This window comes from Budorcas taxicolor, chromosome 10, assembly GCF_023091745.1.
Source record: "Budorcas taxicolor isolate Tak-1 chromosome 10, Takin1.1, whole genome shotgun sequence".
NCBI classification, from domain to species: domain Eukaryota; kingdom Metazoa; phylum Chordata; class Mammalia; order Artiodactyla; family Bovidae; genus Budorcas; species Budorcas taxicolor.
In genome coordinates this window covers 39,917,310-39,942,520 of record NC_068919.1, presented here as the reverse complement: position 1 = coordinate 39,942,520, position 25,211 = coordinate 39,917,310, and positions in this window count along the sequence as shown.

Sequence of the window (25,211 nt, the reverse complement as noted above, 5' to 3'; positions counted from 1 at the left end):
AAGCATAGCTGAATATCACTTTGAAAATTCTGCAGTATTATCTCAGAAAATGGGGTATGACAAAGTTCTTATCAAAAGAAAAATACTGATATTTCTATTCTGGCAATCTTAGGGATGGAAAATGGGTGGAGAAGGCAGTGTAAACTGAAAGAGATATGTTAAAACCTTTGTGTCCTGAAACGTGGGTGCTACAGATGTTTCCTAAATGAATGATATTGATTCAGCTTTAATGTGAATGCATATGATATAGGTTTTCTAAAAGACATTCCTGATTATAATTTAAAATATATGTAAGAAGTAAAGTAGTAAATACTTTTATTAGTATTTCTCCATTTGTTGTCTAGTTTGTAAACACAACACTAAGAAACTAATATGTGTGTGTGATGAAAATGTATTATATATAGGCATTTAAAAAAATTACAGTGAAGTTTGACAACTGGCATGAAAGTCATAAGGTTCCCTTCTATTCAGGGTAATCACCAATACAAGGAATATCTTTTAATATTCATCTTATAAATATTATTGAGGCTTTCAGATGCTAATATGCATCTTTCAGGTATTACGTATTTTAAGGACATCTGACAAAAATTCTGTGGATACCATGGTAATAAACAATAAAATTAAGCATTATTTTGAAATTTAATAACAATGCTTTAAAAATAACTATAAGTAAGCCTGCCTTAAATGGTACATTTTTCTTAAATGTATTGCAAAATTTTAGTGAACCAAAATCAAACAGGCACTTACAGACTCTAAATTCACTATCCCTAAAATGTGATCTTGAATTAGTGTCTGTAATATGGGAACACCTACTGGCTAATTCATTTAAAAGGTTTTATTTGCATATTTTTGGAGAAGACAATAATATTACACTAAGTAAACATTGACTAACCCAATGAGATACAGCCAAAAAATCTGTTACACTGAATTGAAATAGATGTCAAACACCACTTCCCAGTGATTTTTTCTCCATAATTCCCTGGAGTCTCATCCCCTTATTTTATAATCTAACATTTCTCTAAAATGGTTCACACCCTGAAAAGCTTTGGAAATAGGAACAAATCTTTTATTATTATTCTGTGTTTCATTTTACAAATGAATGTTTTACTCTAGTCAGAGTTAGTGCAAGGAAGAAAAAGAAAGTAATAATACATTATCTGAAGTGACCTCTCAATTATATCTGAAAAAAGATCAATTGCATCCATTACAAATGGCCAGATGATTGAGGGGACTCACAAGCCTCCACAGGATGCACCGACAAAAAGCTTTAAAACAACTAAAGAGCACAGCAGGAAAAAGAATATACCACCATAGAAGGTCTAACATTTCCAGGTGCAGCCCATTGCAGAATGTCTGCAATTCCTTTCTCAATTGCAGATGTCTTCTGTCTTTAGATTATAAGCCAACAAGACATATCTAAGGCATCTTGTTTTCAGAGTTGCTCACTCAAAATTTTACAATGGAATTTTTTTTTTTTAACACCCTGTTGGTTACATAGCTAGACCAGGCTCTGTAGATTGAACCAAGCATAAACCATCAATTCATCTCCAAATAATGTAGAGAATTTGGCACTAGGCACCTGTATGAGAGATTCAAACTGTAAACTGCCCTTTATCAATAACTAACACATCTTCATTCTTATCAAATGTCCATACCAGACTTCCAGGGATTCTTGGAGATAAGCACAGAGTTGATCAACTGCAGGTGAAAGATAACTGTATCTTACATATGACTGGTCGTTCCTTCATTTCTCCAAAGAGAAAACAAAGAGGCAGAACCAGTAATCAAGCTTATTGAGAGAGAATTAAGACCCATCAGTTGACATCTAGCCTTGAATCTACTAATGGAACACACAATCTCTTAGGGGAAAAAAAATTTGCACATTTGGCTAAAAGTAAAAAGACTTTAGATTCAGGGTTCTTTTGACCAGAGAGATAAATATTTGCAAAAACAGTGAGGGCCTTTGTGCTTCTCCCATTCTGAAAGCAATAGGTAGGCTAAGAAAAGAAAACAGAAAGAAGGAGAGGAGAAAAGGAGAGTGAATAACAGTGGGAGGGAGAGAGCAGAGGAGAGAAAGGGGAAGAGGAAGAAGAATCTAATTTATGCAAAATAGTAGATGTCTAATAAAATGTCCGTCTTTTGGCAATTCCAAGTGGATTCATGTCAAAATGGGAAACAATCCCACAAATTCCAGGAATGATTTATAAAGGTAGAATATTAATTATTAAAACACAAAAGATGCTTTCACTGGGGCTAAAGCAGTAGTAGGAATCTCAGTTTTCCATTGCACTCAATTCCCCATCTGTGGAGCTTGTAGTTTAAGAGGGTATAGTATCCAAATAGGTACTTAAAATAGTTCTTAGGGGTGGAAGGGAATCTGCTTAGAATACAGATTCTAAGAGAATCTGGTTAGAACACATTGGCCTAAAATTCAACTCTTAATTTTACAAAAAGAAAAAAAAAAGACATAGGCCAAATCATGATACTGAGGAAACAAAATGCCTGCTAATGGCAAATGAATAATCTCTATAGCAATTATGTAGGCCAGGTAGAGAAAATGTCTTTCCAGACCTTGTTCACAGCTTCTTACTTTTCCATTTTCCCTTGCCTTATCCAAATAACACAATATGCTTCCAATGTAAAGCTGTCTGTTCCTTGCTTTTAAATATTGGAGACTTTATTTGATCTTGATCTCAACTTTACAAACAAAGAAATGCACTTACAGTGGTAGGCTTCTGGGTCTTTGAGGGTCCACGGTATTTCTTGAGCAAAACTGAAAAGAAAACATATTTTTATTCTAAGATTGAGGAAAAACGTAACTGACAAAATCCCAAGTTGTCCTGTACTTTTCCACTTGTTTTAATAGTTGAATTAAAATATCCTTCTTTGCATTTTAAGACATAACACATCATCACATGATGGCACCAGAGTGGTATAGCCATTTACATTTGGTCTGGCCCGACATGGATCTCTTCTACAATTTTAACACAATTTGGGATAACTCATGTGAAGTATCACTCTTCATTGAAAGAAACTCATTATAGACCAGAGGCAGCTTTCTCCACACGTATTCAATAAAGACACCTTCCTTAAATCCTTGTTTAAAAGATGCATTCAAAGTATGAAAATGAATCAGAAACACGGTCTTCTGAAGTAGCTCCTTATTACAATGCTCTTCATCTTTCTCTGCTATCTGAAGGCTAGCTTACTACTTCAGTGAGTGTTTTGAGTGCTTACCATTTCTTTTCTTTCCTTTTTGGTATTTGTTCTCACCAATGAGGTGTGTAAGGAACATCAAACTTATTTACTTTTCTTCTGGTTATTATAGATCTTGAGGAAATTCTAATTTCTTTCAGCTAACTCACAGTGGAATGGCTATGAGGAAAAAAAAATTCCTAACATCTTTTACATTGACCCAGGACCCACAATATTCAGGATATAGATGATCTTGGATCATTGTGGTAATTCACAATTTCTATTCTTGTTGGTAGTAAGTGTAGATGTTCCTATGTATTTTAGCTATCCATAGGTTCATCAGTTTGAATCTATGTGTCAAGAATTTGTAGAGCATCCAATGTCAAAGATATCAAGAAAAGAGACCCTGTAAGGGCCCGGCTCTCACACATCAAGACACTCTAAGGGTGTAAGAGCATATTCATGCATGTGTGTGCTCACTCAGTCGTGTCCAGCTCTTTGTTATCCCATGCACGGTAGCCTGCCAGGCTCCTCTGTCCATGGGATTTTCCAGGCAAAAATACTGGAGTGGATTGCCATTTCCTACTCCAGGGGATCTTCCCAACCCAGGCATCAAAACTGCAGTCCTGCATCTCCTGCATCAGCAGGTAGATTCTTTACCACTAGCATCACCTGGGAAGCCCCAAAAGCATATTACCTGACATCAATTCTCTTGCTGATCTATCCATTCAGCAAGCATTTACTTAGTGCTCACTATGTTGTAGGCACCATTATATGTACTGGATGTACTGTGTGCCTTCATGGAAGTTATATTCTGGTGGTTCAGTTCAGTCACTCAGTCGTTCCCGACTCTTTGCAACCCCATGAATTGCAGCACACCAGGCCTCCCTGTCCATCACCAACTCCTGGAGTTCACTCAAACATATGTCCATCGAGTCGGCGATGCCATCCGGCCATCTTATCCTCTGTTTTCCCCTTCTCCTCCTGCCCCCAATGCCTCCCAGCATCAGAGTCTTTTCCAATGAGTCAACTCTTCTCATTCTGGTGGTAGGAAACATTAAAAATACAAATAATATGAATTGTTTAGAGAGAAGAGAATTAGAATTGAGTTGGAGAGTTAGTAGTTTTTGAGCAAGAAAGGCCATTTTGAGATCAAAATTAATAAAACGCCTGGTTTTTAGGGACCAAGATTTGTGTTTTGGGGAACCACATGGCAATGTGGCTTACTCAAAGCTTAAACTTTCGTGGCATTGTTGCTTTGCCTGAGTCAATAATAGCATAGCCATAGAAGAGCTTGACAAAGTTGTTCATAGGAATTCTGCATTTTTCTTCATTTTTAATATTTAGAACTATTTGGAAAAAAATTATATTTTAAAACTATCATCTCCTTGAAACAACTCAAATCTTAAAGTAAATAGAATAAGCCAAAAATCCATAAATTCAACACCTCAGTTTAAGTTTAATTTTAAATTTTTGCCATGTTTTTCAAAATTATTTTAAGGAAGTAAAGAGCATGAAGACATGTGTGTACCTGAGTTATTTAAGGTTTATTGTTGTAAGTAACAGAAAATAACATGAGGACCAGATTGGTGGCTGATACTAGCACCAAGAATGAGGAGTAGAAACACCTCATCCAGAGTCACTATGAATAGAGTTCCCACAGTGAAAAGAGCAAAGCTATCAGCGAGGGGACACTTTAAAGAAGAGTTACACAGGTAACCCACAAAGGCACATGTCTAGCAAAATGAGACACAAACACACAAAGGAGAACTTCAGTCAGAAAATTGTACTCAGGTGGTAAAAAGTGCAGAAGGCCACGGAGATGCCCTGGGAGAAATGTCTTGTGAGCATCTATATGAATACTTGGAAAGTGGCTGAGCTGACCATGAATATATCAACTTCTTCCAATGAAAAGACCATGTAGAATAAAGAAAGACATACTTGTCCAGGTACAAGGAACCAGTGTTTGCTGCCTTAATCAATGCTTAATAGGGGAGCAGAAGGCAAAGGCAGCAATCCCTTCATTACCTCAGAATACAGCCACAGATCAGGACCTGTAACAATTATGAAGCAGCTAAGGCCTGCATCTTTCCTCAAGTGCTTTGAAAAAGTTAATAGTTGATGATGAAAGTGAAGGAACAGAAAAAAGAGGCTGGGGCATATAGATATTTGGAATATTGATTATATATAATGTGGATAAGATGAAGTACATGGCAAATTGCAGCAGAGATAATTTTTGAAGCCTGGATAAACTGTCCTCCAATGACTTGCTCCAAATAGTACCAGTCCTGGCTATCAAACCAGTTACTGTTGCTGCTGCTAAGTTGCTTCAGTCATGTCTGACTCTGTGCGACCCCATAGATGCAGCCCACCAAGCTCCCCCATCCCTGGGATTCTCCAGGCAAGAACACTGGAGTGGGTTGCCATTTCCTTCTCCAATGCAGGAAAGTGAAAAGTGAAAGTGAAGTTTCTCAGTCATGTCCAACTCTTAGTGACCCGATGGACTGCAGCCCACCAGTCTCCCTGTCCCTGCGATTCTCCAGGCAAGAGTATTGGAGTGGCTTGCCATTGCCTTCTCCGGGCTATCAAACCAGTTGCAGAAATGATAAAATTCCACCTCAAGCAGGAACTGGGTAGTCCAGTAATTGAAGTACAGATAAAACCAGTGGATAACATTCTCAAATCTCAGGACACCAAACCAACAAGTGAAGAAAAGATAATAGTGATCACCAACAGAATGAAAAGCTTAACAAGGGTGTCCTGCTTCTCACAGGAAACTGCAAAATTCTTAGTCAAGTCACCTTGACACCAGTGGCTGGCAATAGGTTCAGTTCAGTTCAGTTCAGTCGCTCAGTCGTGTCTGACTCTTTGCCACCCCATGAATCGCAGCACACCAGGCCTCCCTGTCCATAACCAACTCTCGGAGTTCATTCATACTCATGTCCATGGAGTCAGTGATGCCATCCAGCCATCTCATCCTCGGTCGTCCCCTTCTCCTCCTGCCCTCAATCCCTCCCAGCACCAGAGTCTTTTCCAATGAGTCAACTCTTCGCATGAGGTGGCCAAAGTACTGGAGTTTCAGCTTTAGCATCATTCCTTCCAAAGAAATCCCAGGGTTGATCTCCTTCAGAATGGACTGCTTGGATCTCCTTGCACTCCAAAGAACTCTCAAGAGTCTTCTCCAACACCACAGTTCAAAAGCATCAATTCTTCGGCACACAGCCTTCTTCACAGTCCAACTCTCACATCCATACATGACCACAGGAAAAACCACAGCCTTGACTAGACGGACCTTAGTCGGCAAAGTAATGTCTCTGCTTTTGAATATGCTGTCTAGGTTGGTCATAACTTTTCTTCCAAGGAGTAAGCGTCTTTTAATTCCCTCTAATAAACTGCAACACAGCATTCCTTAGGAATTTGCTCTTCTAAAACAGGAATTTTGAAAACACACTTGTATTTTGACTGAGAGGCATGGCATGTGGGATCTTCGTTCCCTAACTAGGGATCAAACTTGCAACCCCTGAAGTGGAAGCACAGAGTCTAAACCACTGGACTACCAGGGAAGTCCTGAAAACATATTACTAAAGTGTTAAATGACAAAGTGCATTTAATTGGGTAAAGAGAAGTAATTAGAGGTCCATGATTACTAAAATGAATATAAAACATAGTGGGGAGATTTATGAATGGAATGAAACACTTTCCACTGGTTGTGGAGCCTTATTATGAGTCTTCAAGTTTCAGCAGCCCTGACCCACAGAGAAAAATATTAGACTGTCTAGATTCCATAGAGAACAAGCAAAAGAAACAACCGTTTCCAACTCAACTCTGCCCCTATACTTTTCTCACATAATGCTTTGAAAATTTTTTCACTTATTCTTTTTTTAAAAATTTTAATTTTTACTTTATTTTACTTTACAATACTGTATTGGTTTTAAAAAATCTAAAGTAGTGATGTTATTAAAAAGTTAAACCTAATTGTCACTAGACTACTAGTTGAGATTTCATAGTTTCTTATATATGATCAGAATGCATGATGAGATAATTTTTTAAATTTGAAATTGCCTTTAATTTGTTGCTATAATCAGGCTCTAACAGAATTTCTCAAACTTTAATATGCATATCAATTACTCAGGGATCTTGTTAAAATGCAGATTCTGTTTCAATAGGATTAAAATCAACCAAGTTTGAGATGCTGAATTTCCAACAAGCTCCCTGGTGATACTGATGCTCTTGATCCAAGGATCATACTCTGAATAGCAAGGGCTTAGATCTGACTTTTACCATTCCAATCTAAAGCTAGTCTATCAGATAGCTTTCCTTTTAGTAAGCAAAGTCAGATCTGGGGACGATGTCAGAAACAAAAATAATAGTTTTAAAATAAATATCTCATACCCTAGTCTAAATTGAAAAAAAATTCCTGAATAGTGTTTTTCTTACAGTCAAATTGCTAGTTCTATACAGATGTAAATAGGTTATTCTTTGTATGCCATAAGCGTGTCTTAAATATTTTGTAATCTTTTTTAATTAACATGTAGCAAGAAATAGGCCTCTGAAAGTTGAGAACCACAAAACAATAAAAGAAGTAAACCCTTTTGTTGAAAAGCTCCAATTCCCATGTTAATGTCTCAATCACAGCCTAATTGTAACCCAATTAGGAAAATTAAGATAAGTAGAAACAGCTGGAACAGAGGCACTCTGCGTGAAGTGAACCCTCTGCACTCATTATTTGATGGAGATCATTACCCAGCTCTACATACAGTGCATGATATTTAATATGATTGGGCTAATTTATATCTGAGAGAATAAGAACACCTTATGTAAAGAACTGGCCTATTAGCTCTGATTCTTTAAACAGTCTATTATCTGAGATTTCAAGTGCAGTCATGTGATAAGCCTAGAAAATACTGCTAGTCCTCTTTCAATCTTTCTCCACAGCATTCTCCTTCTACTTTTTGACCATGGTATTATATTCATCCTATGAATCTTGCAACCAAAAATGCATGGTTGACAACACTGAGATGTTCATTTTTCACTTTTACGTGTGGCTAGTGTTAAAGAAAATAAAGGCTTGCTTTGATTTTTATATCGGTAATTACATAACTATATAGTCTTCCTGTTCAAGGAATTCATACACATTGAAACAAAAATTCCACATTGTTATAGCGTGTTATATGTGTTGCTTAAAAACACCCATTAAGCGTCACAAGGAGAATTTTTTTTCTTTTATTGTGTTTAAATGAAATAAAGGTTAACTAAACCTATTATTGTGATAATTTCACAATATATGTAAGTCAAACCATCATGTTGTACACCTTAAACTTATATCATTATATATATCAATTACTTCTCAATAAAACTGAAAAATAAAGAATACAAGTTAAGCAGTTGTAAGTAATGATTTAAGCATTTTAAGACTTACTTTCTTCATGTACAAATAATGGGCAATGAGGAAAATGTGGAAACAGTGTCAGATTTCATTTTCTTGGGCTCCAAAATCAAGGTGGACTGTGACTGCAGCCATGAAATTAAAAGATGCTTGCTCCTTGGAAGAATAGCTGTAACAAACTTAGAGAGTGTATTAGAGGGCAGAGATGTCATTTTGTCGACAAAGGTACCTATAGTCAAAGCTATGGTTTTTCCATTAGTCACATATGGATGTGAAAGTTGGACCATAATGAAGGCTGAGCGCTGTAGAATTGATGCTTTTGAACTGTGGTACTGGAGAAGACACTTGAGAGTCCCTGGGACTGCAAGGAGATCAAAACAGTCAATCATAAAGGAAATCAACCTTGAATATTTATTAAAGGACTGATGCTGAAGCTGAAGCTCCAATACTCTGGCCACCTGATGTGAAGAGCTGACCCACTGGAAAAGACCCGGATGCTGGGAAAGACTGAGCGCAAAAGGAGAAGGGGATGACAGAGGATGAGATGGTTGGACGGCATCACTGACTCAATGGACATGAGTATGAGAAAACTCAAAGAGATTTTGAAGGACGGGGAAGCCTGATGTCCTGCAGTTCATGGAGTTGCAAAGAGTCAGACACAACTGAATGACTGAACAACAACAATAAATGGTGCATATCTTATAGTATTGTTGAGATGATTAAATGAAAATAATTCACGTAAAACATGGATTGTGCTTTGCTAATGTAACTACTCAGTAAGTATTCATTATATTTATGCATGGGGACCAACACTTTGATTATTATGATTCATAATCTCGCTCCTTCAAGGTCAACTCCTAGACAAATAAATTCACTGTCATTTATAGATTGTCCAGTCGGACACGACTGAAGTGACTTAGCAGCAGCAGCAGCAGTGTGTATATACAGAGCATCTCACCATCCCAGGAGGTCCATCTGCAATTATGCTGTAGAGTACGTGAAAACAAGTAAAATAAATGACAGGAACAAAGAATATTTTTGATAGGTAAGTCAGCAATGTGAATATAAACTAAAATATTAATGAAGACAGGTTCATATTCTCTCAGTGTGTTTCCATTTTAAATGGAAATCCCAAACCATTACATTTTCTTGCCTATCATGTTTAGTTTTTATCTATAGTTTCTGCATTTTGAGTGGACAGAGTAAGTATACATAATAGTGCAATATAATGCATGATATCTAAGGACTACAAAGTCCTGCACCTCTTTTACACACATACACACACACTATTCAGCTACACATTAATGGGAAATGTAACCAAACAAAAAAGGGCCCTAAGTAAAGTCTGGTAAATCTGAACTGTGTCTATACAATACTAACGTTCAACTTTATCAAGGTTGAAAAACTACTCATCATGGTGGGAGGTAGGATTGCTTCATGGAATCAGTCAGTGATTAGCTGAGTTCACTGATCAATTCAATCAACTTGTTTTGTGTGATAACTCTGGTAGGGGAGTCTGCCAGGTAGCAATGTCAAGCACCACTCTGGTTTACCCGGGAATGATAGTCCTTTACCGTTTTAGGGTTGGAGATTGTTCTCAGATTCTATAAGAAAATAAGCTGGCTATATTTTGTAATACCAATAAAAAAAATCAAAAGAAGATGAGTTTTCTGGTACATATGTAATGTGTTATATCCACAGGATAAATGGGCTAAATTCTATTTCTGATATGGTAATCTCAGACCCAGAAGATAAAAAATAATATATTCATGACCGTGACCAGATTTGTATTAATATAGCTAAAGGTAAAATTTTACCCCTTGTGTTTATGCTTCTAGACAATCTGGTACTTAATTTTGGGGGGGGGGGGTTCTATTTCCAATATCCTCAGGGGCTATGCATATATAGAAAGTTCAGCTACGTAAAAGTGACATGGAAGCAGTTCTGCAGACATTTTATGACTAATAAAAACACATACACACAAAAGCAGTTTCTAACTACCTAAGCCTGACAAGTTTAGATTTATACTCCACAAGCCTGATTATTTATAGTCCATTTATATCCATACTAATTATAGTACAACCAAATAGTCCATGAACTTTCACTGTTATTTTGAAGACTGATAACCAAATTGGGTTTCCCTGGTGGCTCATTTGGTAAAGAATCTGCCTGCAACACAGAAGACCTGAGTTCGATCCCTGGGTCAGGAAGATCCCCTGGAGAAGGGAAGTGCTTCCCATTCCAGTATTATTGCCTGGAGAATTCTTGGACAGAGGAGCCTGGTGGACTAAGTGTTGGACATGACTGATCAACTAACACTTTCACTTTCAATCAAATTAGTTTCCACATTTCGTTTGGGCTGTTTTATTTTCCCAAGAGAGTTATATTTTGAAGAATCTGAAGAAGAGGAATTGAACAGGCATAGTATTAAGAATAAATGTAGTTCTTAAGGAAGAACAATTTCAGATAACATTAATGAATTTGAAAATAATAGGTGCTTTTTTAAGGACCAATATTTAGCAATTGAGTATGTAAATTCATCTTTATTAAGATAATATAAGATTATTCAGAAAAACATAAATTCTGTTAGAGAAAGACTTTGTAACAACTCTAAAGGTTTCATTACATGCAATACACACAAACTTGTAAAAACTCTCCTGGCTCCCTAATTCCCACAGGTCCATCACTTCCCTCTGCCTAGCCTTCTGTGGAGGTGTGGCGCGCATCTGCATGGCCCTCCCTCCAACTCCAAAAGCTGGTCCAGGGAGTGAAAATAAGCTGGGGTTGTAGGAGCATCATGAATCCTGCATAAGAGGTTTGGAGAAGCTTCCACCACTGCTTTCTATTCATAATTCCACAGGAGAAATTCCCATAGCAGGCCTGCTGAATTTCCTGATCAAAGACCCACTGCAAATCCTGCTATGGAAAGAAGAATGGGCCAAAAATCTGAGGTGCAGCAGGGGCACTGGCATGCTCTAGATGGATGTTAGTGAGAGACTGGGCATCCAAACTTAGAGGACTACAATCAATCCCCGCACATCTAGAAATACTCATAAATAGGGAGATGATGAGAAGTGTTTAAGATACGGGAATTTTATATATGCTTCTGAGAAGGCAATTGGAACTGGAAAGCTCAGGCACAAAACTTTCTGATGTGCCAAGTGTGGCAAGAGTCTGGTATCAACTACACTGACTAGGAAAAAAGGTGAAATCTACTGTAACAGATGCTATGCAAAGAACTTTGGGCCAAAGGGATTTGAGCAGGAGCCCTTCCTTGTTCATGCTCAATGAAGGTATAAACTCAGAGCCCACATAACACACTGAGAATCTCCACATAATCAAGAAGCAGGTTATCTAATACTAAACTGCTGTAAAATTCTACCAGCACTTAAGTACTGTATGTTATGCCTTGCTTGGATTGACCGACTGAAAGAGAGCACTGTATCCTTCTGTTTTATCCATCAACATGTTCAAGAATCATTTCTTTTATGTTTTACATAAAGCTTTAACTAGGAAAAAACAACATCTCTATTCAATATAGTAATTCAAAAGTGTATGGATGTGTCCTCAGTCATGTCTGATTCTTTGTGACCTCATGGACCCTGACCCACCAGGCTCCTCTGTCCATGGGATTTTCCCAGCAAGAATACTGGAGTGGATTACGATGCCCTCCTCCAGAGCATCTCACCGACCCAACCCAGGAATCAAATCTGTGTCTCCTGCATTTCCTGCATTCCAGGAGGATTCTTTACCACTGAGCCACCAAGGAAGCCTCAGAAGTGTATACTTTAATATTAAATAAGTGTAATATGATACAACTTCTGTTTGTTTATATTTCAACCTTATCCCTCATTTGCACTGCTTTGCAATTGGGACTAGACCATTAATTTCACTAAAGCTCTTATCATCTATAAACTTTTTTTCTGGCTTAATTTTCCTGTGCAGTTTTTAAAATACCTGTAGATTATAAAAGGCACCAAGGCGAAACGCAGATTGTCTAAGAGGTCAAAAGCTGATTGTGAGGAATTCTCACAGATTGCAGTTGCCATGGGCCACAGAAAGGAATCACATGAGTAAAGCAGAGATTTCCAAGGAGCATATGCTCTCCAGGAAAAGTAGAATCTCATTCTCTCCAACATATGCTTGACATTTCTTTCATCCCATATTCCTTCAACAACTCTACCAGTTCTGCTCAGGTCTTCAATATGTGGTAAAAAACCTATTTTTTGAGGAGATTTCTCTGCTGATTTTATCAAACCCAAGTTACTAATTTTGTGCTTTATCCCTGAATGACAGACTTTGAAATCTGCCTGTTCTTTGCTTTTGATACCCTATTTTGTTTAAACACTCCTCCTTTCCATATTTCTAATTAACTCTTATTTATTCTTTCAGATTCAGTTTTGATCTTACTTCATGTAAGTCAGGGTAGCTAGGTTACTCTGCAGTAGCAAATAATCCCTAACTCTCATGGCTAAAAATATTAAGTGTTTCTTTTGCATTCATACCAGATATTTGATTGGGTTGGTAGGAGGTTCTGTTAACTGCAGGTCCATAGGGCTGACAGAGGCCCTATCTCATTCTTTCAGGGTTGTTATGGCAATTAATAGGGAAGAAAGTACCAAGACACGGTGCATTGGTTCTTCAGGGTTCCATGCAAAAGGTGAACAACACCTCGGTCCACATTTCATAAATGAAGCAAGTTATCTGGACATGCCTAACTCAAATAGGGGTTTTGGGAGTACAGTCTACAGTGGGCCCAAAAGAAGGGCTAGCACTTGTGATGGTTTCTTTTATCATCTGGGGGATAAAAATTATGTCATGTTTATCATGATATGCCCTGGTTGTGTATCTTTTAGATTCTATATATCCTGAGTGCCTATTCTGTGTCTAACAATTTATGTTATTTATTATTAATAACACATTGTCTTTGCTCTTCAGAACAGGAAATCACATTTAACCATAAGTTAATTAATTATTCCATCTCTAACTAGCAAAACCAGAACAAGCTGAGAAAATGAATAGGTCTTTGAGATGACTTTTTTCCCTTTCTTTATTTTTAACTTTGAGGGAAAACATTCAGCAAATAGTGAGATTTTATAGTTAAAGGTAAAATAGTGAACACAGGGTGAGGAAAGGTCTATTACCTTCTTAATTAGCCCTCCAGTTTTTAAGGCAGGGAAATATTCAGCCAAATTGGAAAACTTACCATAACTTTGAGAAGGAACCTAAATTTTCACCTGAGATCATGTAAAACATAAATGAGATCCCAGAAATAATTTCCATTTTATTTTTGACTAGGGCATAGCAAAACACGTAGATTCGCCCATAAGAGGAAAACACTCTCTTCTCTGCTCAAATATAGAAGACTGTGGAGGTGTTAATGACAGATCTGTTTATGCACTAGGAGAATAGTAACATCTGCACATGGGCAAAGATTCCCAAAGGCTGACTGACAACTCTGCTTTAGCAGATAGTTCTTGGAAGGGAAAAGTGAGTTTCTGTTATCACTTGTCACTGCTTCTCTAATGAACACTGTCTGGATCTGACTGACAATGTCCCCCCAGCTGTACCCAAATAAGGTTATATAATAGTGCTAGGGAAAACATCTGTCTTTTGTGCTGATGCCGCATCTGTGCCCAGCATACAGATTCTTTCTTCCTGGGCGCTAGTCATGATCACACAATTTTCTTGGACTTTCAATTGCCTTATTTTATAATTGATTTTATGTTTCATCATTTAGCATAAGTTTCCTAACTCTAACTCTCATAGGGTTTGTAAGTTTTTATCTAACTTAATCTTCCTGTTCATTTCTTTAAATATATGGGAAATGCTCTTAGGTTAATGCAGCTAGATGAACATAGGGCAGAATCAATTTGTGGAAAGAAAAATGAGGAGTCTGAGAAAAGCAAAGTCATACTTTCATTTGCATAACAAAGAAGAGGGTCCTGGGCTCTTCTTTAATAAAATTTGAAATACAGTTAAATTTTTTTAATTAATCAAATTAAGATGCTTATTTGTTACAATTCCCTATCATCTTAGCATCTTCAGTGTAGTAGATTCTATGTAAATTTTGCTTCAAGACAATGATGATCCTCATTTAATGAAGGATAATAATGTCTAGATAATTGAGCAGCACTGTAAACCAGTTCAGGCTCACCCTACTACCCAGTAGCTCTGATGAACTTGATAACGATAAACATTAGGACAAATTTATATGGTGGAGAAGTATTTCTCACTCTGATCCACTTTAAACATTTCCAGAAGCTCATTTTTCAATGCCTTTCTAGCATCATGTACCACACTGCTATTTCATTTACCAAAAAAAAAAAAAAAAAGTTAGGATATATCTTTCTCTCAGGCTTTTACTCTAATACCATTTTCACCATTGTCTTCTATTTACATAGAACAAATAAGAACTGTTTTGGCAATTATAGTAAGACAGGAAAATCGACCTCCAATTTTTCACTTCTTTTGGTCTTATCATAGTAAACCCTATGCATAGTAAACCTAGCAATTTACTTGCTTTTTCAGAATAATTATAATATTTGTATAACTATAAAAGGCCATTCCTGTGAAAGTAAAAAAAAAAAAAGAGAGATTTGCCAATGAGGAAAGCTATAATTGTGCTCTGATTTGAAAAATATTCCCTTTTTTTCAATACTTACAGAGGTAAAAACCCCAAATGCTAGAGTCTCTCTGAATTATGGTAGATGTACAAACCTGATCAGCATAAATATATAATAACTATGTTTTATGTGCTGCCACATATTCATATTAAGTATACAGTTTAAACATTTGCATGCATTTCTTTTGGAAAAAAGGCAAAAAAGAAAAGATTAGAGCATAAAGTGTTTTACCACCTCATTGAAAATTACAGTAATTATTTGTATGTTATAAAATAAAAATGAGATCTACACTAAAAATAGAAGCTAGAAAATCATTGGTATTTATAGAAAGCCTACATGTCCACAAAAGAGGAATGGATAAATAAGATGTTGTACATATTAAATATATACAATGAATACTACTTAGCCATAAAAAGAACAAATAATGTCATTTGCAGCAACATGGATGGACCTGGAGATTATCAGAGAAAGCCAAATATCATATGATATGGCTTATATGCGGAATACAAAAACAGTACAAATGAGCTTATACGGAAAATATACATACAGTCACAGATGTAGAAAACAAACTGGTTACCAGGGGTTAAATGGGGAGGGATAAATTGGGAGATTGGAATTGACATATACACAGTACTGTGTATAAAATAGATAACTAATAAGGAACTACTTTAGAGTACAGGGAACTCTACTCAATACTCTGTAATGAACTGCTGCCGAGGCACTTCAGTTGTGTCCGACTCTGTGCAACCCCACAGACGGCAGCCCACCAGGCTCCCCCGTCCCGGGGATTCTCCAGGCAAGAACACTGGAGTGGGTCTGTAATGACCTAAGTGGGGTCATTTATCATATAGGGGTCATTTCCCATATAGGAGTCACTTCCCTATATGGGGAAATCATCTAAATAACGAGTGGATACATGTATATGTATAATTTATTCACTTTGCTGTACACCTGAAACTAACACAACATTATAAATCAACTATATGATTGCAGCCATGAAATTAAAAGATGCTTACTCCTTGGAAGGAAAGTTATGACCAACCTAGATAGCATATTCGAAAGCAGAGACATTACTTTGCCAACAAAGGTCCATCTAGTCAAGGCTATGGTTTTCCCAGTGGTCATGTGTAGATGTGAGAGTTGGACTGTGAAGAAAGCTGAGCACCGAAGAATTGATGCTTTTGAACTGTGGTGTTGGAGAAGACTCCTGAGAGTCCCTTGGACTGCAAGGAGATCCAACCAGTCCATTCTAAAGGAGACCAGTCCTGGGTGTTCATTCAAAGGAGTGATGCTAAAGCTGAAACTCCAATACTCTGGCCACCTCATGTGAAGGGTTGACTCATTGGAAAAGACTCTGCTGCTGGGAGAGATTGAGGGCAGGAGAAGAAGGGGATGACAGAGGATGAGATGGCTGGATGGCATCACCGACTCGATGCACATGAGTTTGGGTGAACTTCGGGAGTTGGTGATGAACCCTAACCCTAACCATAACCCTAATCGCAGCACGCAGGACCCTGGCATGCTGAGATTCATGGGGTTGCAAAGAGTCGGACACGACTGAGTGACTGAACTGATACTCCAATAAAAATTAAAATACAAAGAATTTGAAATGATAGAGTTTTTGAGGTAAGTTAGATAGACTGTGTACAGTAAGTAGAGAATAAAGCTAAGAACAAAACCTAGAGAATAACGATATTGTAAATATTAAGCAGAAAATTATGTTGAAAGTAAATTTAAAAAGAATTTAAGTCAGAGGTGGAAAACCAGAAAATTATGTCATAGAAGCCTACAGAAATATTTTCAAGAATCAGTGTGTTGTCAGTGATATATATGTTGCTGAATAGTCAAGTAAGGTAAGAACTTAAAAGTATTTTTCAATTAAAAATTCATAAATGGAATTAGTATAATTGGTTTCTATAGAATGTGTGTGTGTGTGTATAGGGAGAGATAAGGAAAAAAATTATGCAGGCAATTTAAGATGGGCTCTGAAGTAGTCAGAAATGTGATGACCACAAAGTAGGGTTAAGGCATAAGAATAGGAAAGGAATGAACATCAAGTAGTAGTGATAGGAAAGAGTGGTCGATAAAATAATGGTTCCCCAAAGATATTTATACCCTCATCCTGAAACCTGTGAATGTGTTAACTTACATAGCAAAAGTAACTTTGCAGGTGTGATTAAGTTTAGTATCTTGAGTTGGAAAGATATTCCTGGATTTTCTAGGTGGGCTCAACCCTAAGAGGATTCTTCCAAGAAGAAGGCTCCTGTCAAAGAAAAAGTAAGAGGCTGGAAGCAGAGATTGGAAGCATGATTGGTTTATGGGGTCCACAAGGGGAGAACTCAAGGTATCTTCTAGAATTTGGAAAAGGCAAGGAAACAGATTCCATTTTAAAGCCTCCATGAGGAACAGAACTCTACTGACACCTTAATTTTAGCCCTTAAAGATCAATTTCTGATATAATAAGTTTGTCTTGTTCTAAACCACTAAAGCTGTCATTTGTTACAGCAGCAATAAAAGAAAAATATAGAAGGTATTGGTACAAAAAAAGTAAAATATAATAAAAGAGAGGAAGTCAATAGTACGATAGTTCTGAGAAGCAGGAAAAGATGGAATCTGAAGCCATTGAGGAGAGTTGAACCTGGACAAAACGAATGGAACCAGATGTGCGTGCAGAAAAACCTGCTTCTAGGTTTATGTTTAGGAGGCTAGAAGAGGTTATCAGGATGTGAAAAGAAGAAAGAAAGGAAGGTTTGAGAAGAGAAATAGAGGTTTGAAGTAGTTGGATAACATGTTAGAAAGAAGCCTTGGAAAATGTAAAGAATTTCCAGGAAGTATTAAAAGACTTCTAGAGATGGTAGTCTTTACATACAGAGGAGCACATGTCTGCGTGATTATGTGATTTTATTTGCAATTGCTTATTAGTTCAGATTCAAAAAAGCCATATGTATGGATTGATTTTTAGGGTAGGACAGTAAGGCAAAGGAAAACATATCATTGGCAAGAATGTAGTTAAAAGGATTACAAATGGGGTTCTAAATCTACCTGCTCTAAACTGTTACTAAGAGAAGTTGAAATATTTACCCAAGAAAACACAGCTAGGAGGAAAAGCTAGTCTCTGTGGTATTATTGCATTTTATATGTTTCCTAGTCAGTTTGCTATGTAACAGAGAGTGACTTTTTTTCAGTAAATTAACTCATTCTGAGGTTCTTCCAGGCTAAATGCACAGAAGCTCTCAAATTACAATATTTTGTACAGAAAATGCTCAAATTTCCCCAATGTATTTTTTATCAGAGCAAACACTTCAGTATTCTTGTTGGAACATATCTCCAAAACAATAATTGCTAAACTTAATTCAAAACACAGATGTTTATTTTTACATCTTTCCAAGAATAGAGCAAATAAAAAAAAGGTCAAGGTTAATTTTTAAAAGACAGAAAGAAAACAGAAAGTGGAAGATATTTGCACAGTACAGTAGAATTTCACCTTAATGGAATTTAGTTTATACAATACAAATAGTGATATATGTATGTAAACAGATGTATGCAAATAGTAAATATGTAAACAGATATATGCAAATAGTTAATAACAGAAGATAAACACATAATGTCACATAGGAAACAAAAGTCATTGATGAGGCTATAGACTACTATATAAAAAATAACTACCAAGAACTATGAAGGATCTGAAATTTTAACCTATTCACAAGCAAACAATTTAGTCTGCCATCACTATATAGATGCTGGTAGAAGGCACATAACTCCCAGGCTAAAGAGCAAAGAGAGTTGATAATTCGTAGCAGTAGCTGCTGCTGCTACTGCTGCTAAGTCGCTTCAGTCATGCCCAACTCTGTGCGACCCCATAGACGGCAGCGCGCCCAGCAGGCTCCTCTGTCCCTGGGATTCTCCAGGCAAGAACACTGGAGTGGGTTGCATTTCCTTCTCCAATGCATGAAAGTGAAATGTGAAAGTGAAGTCACTCAGTCATGATGGACTCTTTGCGACCCCATGGACTGTAGCCTACCAGGCTCCTCCATCCATGGGATTTTCCAGGCAAGAGTACTGGGGTGGGTTGCCATTCCCTTCTCCACAGAGCAGTAGCAGTAACCACAATTTCATCACTTTGCATCAGTTGCCAAACCGCATCCTCACATGGTAATGAAAAGAGGGCCTGATGATAACTGCAAAGGAATATGTTTTGTTACAAAAGAGGAACTCCAAGCATAGGCAATTTCAGTTTTTTTCTTAGTGCTTCAGAGGGAGGTGCTATGTCTATTTTCCAAGGTTATTTCCTATACAGACATCCTTGAAAAGAATCTGGAAAAAAGGGCAGATACTGCCTTGTTAGCAACACAGGCAGAAACATGAGAGATCCAGAAAGACTTGTCTTCTAAAAACTCTTTAGTTGAAGAAGGATCATCATTGGGGACCTGCAGATTCTAGATTAATCAATATACCTGCACTTATACTTTTGGGAAATGAAGGGTAATCATTATGAAGCGTACCCATGTATTTCTAAATATCTTTTCACTGAACACTGTCTTAACAAATCTTCCATCCATTCTCTATAATTATTTATTATTTTCAAAGTGGAAACAGAATTTAAAGGTTTTCGACACCAAGAAAGGAGTAAATCTATAAAACAATAAAGGGGGAGTAATTAATTTAGAGCTAAATGCTGCTAGCACCTCTAAAATGGACTCATATTAAAAAAAAACCCTATAATAAAATAGAAAGTCCATTGATGTGACTATTCCCACCTCTGTCATATGTAGTATGTGATTAAGTCAAAACATAGATTTAGTGTACAGAATGTGGCTCCAGCTACTTTTTTAAGAAACATGAGATGTTTCCAAAAATGGTATGAAGATAAAATTTTAAAAATTATAATTTCTGAAGTAAAAAACATAGTTCTTTTGGACCTTTCAGGTCTTCTGAGGCTCATCTTGCCTACATTCTGAACGATTAGCTGTCTCTGTTGATATGCTAGAAATAGCAACATCTTCATTATCGCACTTGTAAAAGTTAATTTGTATGAAAATTGTAATAAGCTTTTGAATTTTGGGTACCACAGTCTCTTTTTTCCTAGCATTTATAGTTCTGTTACTGATAACCCTGGAAAATGACACATCCATGGACTCATTCTCTAATTTATCAAATCATTCTTAAGCACCTACTATGTGCAAGTGACTGTTCTGGGCAAGAAAGCTTTAGGTCTCATCTTGTCAGAATAGACAAGACCCTTATTCTGACTGAATTTAAATTTAAATGGAAAATTAAAATAATATTACAACATATTTTGCAATACAATGAATAAACAAGATAATGTGATGGAATCCTGGGTAAGGATTTTACAGCGTATGAAAATGAAGAGCTTCTCTATGGATGAGACATGAGTTGAGACAAGAAACACACAAGAATCAGTACTTCCAGGTCCCTAAGGAAACAGTGCAAGGAAAGAATGGAAAGGGCAAGAGGTAGGGTCCCAAAACAAAGAAGAGGAACAAGAGTCTGCATGGCTGTAGGACGGTGAATAAGAAGAATTCAGAATCAGGTGAGACAGCTGGTAGGCCTAAAGGCTGGAGCAAGAAGTTTGGATATTATGCTTTAAAAATCTGTAGTAACTGAGGAATTTTTATAGCTGGAAAGAGGCATTATTTGACTGGCTTTGGTGGCTCAGTAGTAAAGAATCTGCCTGCCAATGCAGGAGACATGGGTTCAAACCCTGGGTTGATCAGGAAGATCCCTTGGAGAAGGAAATGGCAACCCACTCCAGGATTCTTGCCTGGAAAACCCATGGACAGAGGAGCCTGGGAAGCAAAAGAATTGGACACAACTTAGTGACTAACAACAACAAAAATTACCGTCATTCTAAATACTGTATGAAAGACTGATTTAATGGGGCTCAGAAATCACGGCAGGAAAATTGACATCTTTAGAAATATTTGAGTTATTCCTTTTTTTTTCTCTCTCCTTGGCAGCACCTCAGGGCATATGGAACTTCCTCAACCAGGAATCAAGCCATATCCCCTGCAGTGGAAGTGCAGAGACTTAATCACTGGACCATGGGAAGCCCTGAATTATGCCTAAAATCATTTGATAATGTGTTGGAAGAGGAATACATGAATGAGAAAAATAAACATTTCCCAAGTTGTGAGCTCTACAGTGTTATTTACTTAGAAGGGATATAAGATATAATGAATACTAGACATGATAATAGAGAAGGCAATGGCAACCCACTCGGGTACTCTTGCCTGGAGAATCCCAGGGATGGCAGAGCCTGGTGGGCTGCTGTCTATGGGGTCGCACAGAGTCAGATATGACTGAAGCTACTTAGCAGCAGCAGACATGATAAACTTGAGACACTGATTTTATGTCCAACTGAAGATGTAAAATAAAATATTGGATTAATCATCTGATCATATAAAATTAGCACTCATCATATACAAATATTGTTTATAATCATGGTATTAGATGCAGTCACCTGGGTTGAAAGTAGATAGAAAAGAACAAAAAGTCCTCCAGCTTAACCTCAGGAGCACATCTAAGTAGGTATATCCTGAAAAGGGAGCCTAGGAAGGAGGGAAAGAGAGAGGAGAGGAAAGTCAGGAATGTGTGATTTCAAAGAATTCAAGAGAGGAACCATTCGATAAAGAAGGGGGGTTGATGAGATTTCGAGTAAGATGAGGCTAAAGAAATATTGGTAAGTTTGGCAATGTATTGTTTTTTATCAACTAGGTTAGTATAGTCACATTAGTTGTGAGGAGAGAACTGCAGCTAAAATTGGTTAACAAATAAGTAGAAGATAAGAAAATCAGACACAAATTGTAGAAGATGATTTGAATATTTTTCGATGAAGATAAATAGAAAATGACCTGTCACTGAAGGGGTTGTGTCATAAAGAATGATTTTTTTTTGTATAGTAGAGTTATAATTCATTTCGTAGGAGACAGTAGACTAGCTAATAATGTCAATAATCCAGTGGAGCAGCAGAATAATCTGATGATTTAAAAGAGAATGCTGAATAGTGAATAAGCTAAAATTTTGACTAAAATCAAATGAATATTATCCAGAACCAAGGAAAAAGAAGGGGTTTTGATAAAAGTCTGAGTTAAGAGAAAAGACAGACAGAAGATAGAAATGTATATTGGATTACAGGAAAAAGCGGGGGCGGGGGGGGGGGTTCCCTGGTGGCTCAGTGGTAAAGAATCTGTCTGCCAACATAAGAGACACAGGTTCAATCCCCGGATCAAGAAGATCTCCTGGAGTCAAAAATGGTCACCCACTCCAGTATTCTTGCCTGGGGAATCCCATGGACAGAGGAGCTTGATGGGCTACAGTCCATGGGGTCATGAAGAGTTGGACGTGACTTAGCTAATAAAGAGCAATAAGTAGAGAAAATGGTTTGTTTTCAGAGTTAGATTCGATTTTTAAGGAAGCATAAAATGGAGTCATTACATGAGAGTTAAGGGTGGTGGGAAAGGAAAGTGGTGAGAACTTGGAAGATAAAGAACATATACCAACAAAAAATAGTAGGTTGACTTGGTAGCACAACTATTTGTTTACAGTTAGGAATTACTAGTGAAACAGATCACCATGCTTGTGACATTTCTTCCCAGCTACAGCCGGCAGTTTTGTGGCAGGTGTAGAGATAGAAGACCCTGCATTCAAGCATGATAGAGTTCAGTTCAGTTCAGTCACTCAGTTGTGTCTGACTTTTTGTGAGCCCATGAACTGCAGTATTCCAGGCTTTCCTGTCCATCACCAACTCCCAGAGCTTGCTCAAACTCATAGAAGTTGAGTGGAAAGGTAGTCGTGAATATTTTCAATACAAGTTTTGTTTTTTTTTTAATGATGGCTCAGTATATACTAACTGAGTGAAAATGGAAGTGCAGGAAAGACGGTGCTGATGAAGGATGAAAATAACTATGGTAGGATAAAACGAATCAGTCAGACATGGTAGTAGAAAAGTGATGTGCTTAAAATAAGTTTTAAGAATTGAGGACTTCCTGTCTGCTTCCTAGATCTGCGGGATACACGCAAAGCATTATCCTCAGCAGAGAGTTAAATTTTAGATAAGGTCAGGAGGTGAGCATAAGTAAAAGACTAAAGATTTATGGCTTGTTAATTACTGGTTCAGAGCTTCCAAGGGCCCAGTGCCTTAATCTTGGCCTTCACAAAAGGGATGAAAGATGAGAACAGATTAAGAGATGTCCAAGATGGCAAGGACATTAGAGTTCAGGTGATAATGCATTAACTGGGATGCCCAGTTTCTGGAAATGATGAAAATTCCCCACAATAAGCAGTGGTAATCAGTGGGCTTTGGAATGACTGTGTCATTGAGCAAAGTGGGCCATTAGTTCAAACTTGTTGCTATGCATTCCTGGAACCATTGGTCTGTTTTATAGCTAGGAATGATATAACACTGTTGAGTAGGGATGTGATAGCACAAGTGTTCCCTCTGGATCCTAAGGCAATGTGGTTAAAATTACAACCACTACAGTTATACTGGTATACCATATCAGAAGTAACATAGACAAAGCTTCAAATTCTGGTTACATAGTTTAATTTCTAGGAGAATCACATAGCTTTAAGCCAAGAATTTTTTCATGTGTTAAGAAAGAAACATAAAGAAAAATATAGAGAAGATTGGTAATCACTCTTATCTCAGTGGAGTGAAGTGAATGTTAAAGACTGAGTGAAATGAGGTGTCATAAAGTACCTTCTGGGTGTCTGGATATTTTTCTCTCCCACCTTTCTTAAGGGACCTGTCTTCCCACCTCTCTCCCTCATCCCACTACCTTATTAGTATGCAATGTACCAGCTAAGTAATAATGATGTTTAATAATTGAAAGAAGTGGTATTCATTTTTGGGATAGCCTGGCTCATAGCAAGTTCCCTAAGTATTTATCTGTCAAATTATCAAAATGTGTAACTGTGAACATATTAAATCTTCAGATCCAATTATTGCAACTTGAGTATTGAAGAGTTAAGCAATATCATTTTTATAATTTAGGAAGATGTTAAATCTCTCTGAAATGTTGGATAAATGTAACTGTTGGTACTTGAGTATCTCCTTTTTCTTTAAAGGGAACTTTGCAAGGTAATGTGATTAGAAATTGAAGATAGAGTTATTCATCTGCCAAAGGGGTCATCTTCCATTTGAAACAGGGTTGCCAAAGTAAGAAAGACAGTTACATGTAGCCCATATTTTAAATGCCAGGGCTAATACAATCTTTATTGTATGTCACAAATAGGTGGACAATACAGCTTTTCCTCTTTGTAAATTCTCATCAGCTCCCTTGATTGATGTTTACTGAGTTCCCACAAAGAACGTGACTCTGTACCTGGTGTTGAATTTATTCATTTCCTCAAACTGATGAATCAGCACTACTGGATGAAAGGATGACCTGAAACATAAGTACTCTACAAAAAAATCTTTCAACCAAGATAATGCATTATTCTCCTTTTCAAAGTTTTTGTTTTTAAAGGTGCAGACAATTGGACATTTTCTTTGCCTCACTTCATAAAATGCTTCCTTTGCACTGCTGGTAACATTGCTGCTATTTAATTCTTCTCTTTCTGTTGCTGCCTTTTCTTAGAAATCATAAAGTCAAAGTGAAAGTCGCTCAGTCATGTCTGATTCTTTGTGATCCCATGGACTATACAGTCCATGGAATTCTCCAGGCCAAAATGCTGGAGTGGGTAGCCTTTCCCTTCTCCATGGGTCTTCCCAACCCAGGGACCATAAGTAGATTATTTTTCTACAAAGAAGGCGATTGATTCTGTCAAAGGAAAGGAAAAACTGGTAATATTATAATGCTTATATAAAAATATTGTTGGCATTGTCCTCTCTAAATCTTTTCCCAAAATTTGAGTGGGAAATCGCTTTAAACATTAGATCACAATATATTAGCTCATGCTTTCATTTTAATGTTTTACACAAATTTAATCACTACTCTTCATGCTAGTTATTTTCCATATACCTGAATTCATATTAATTGTGT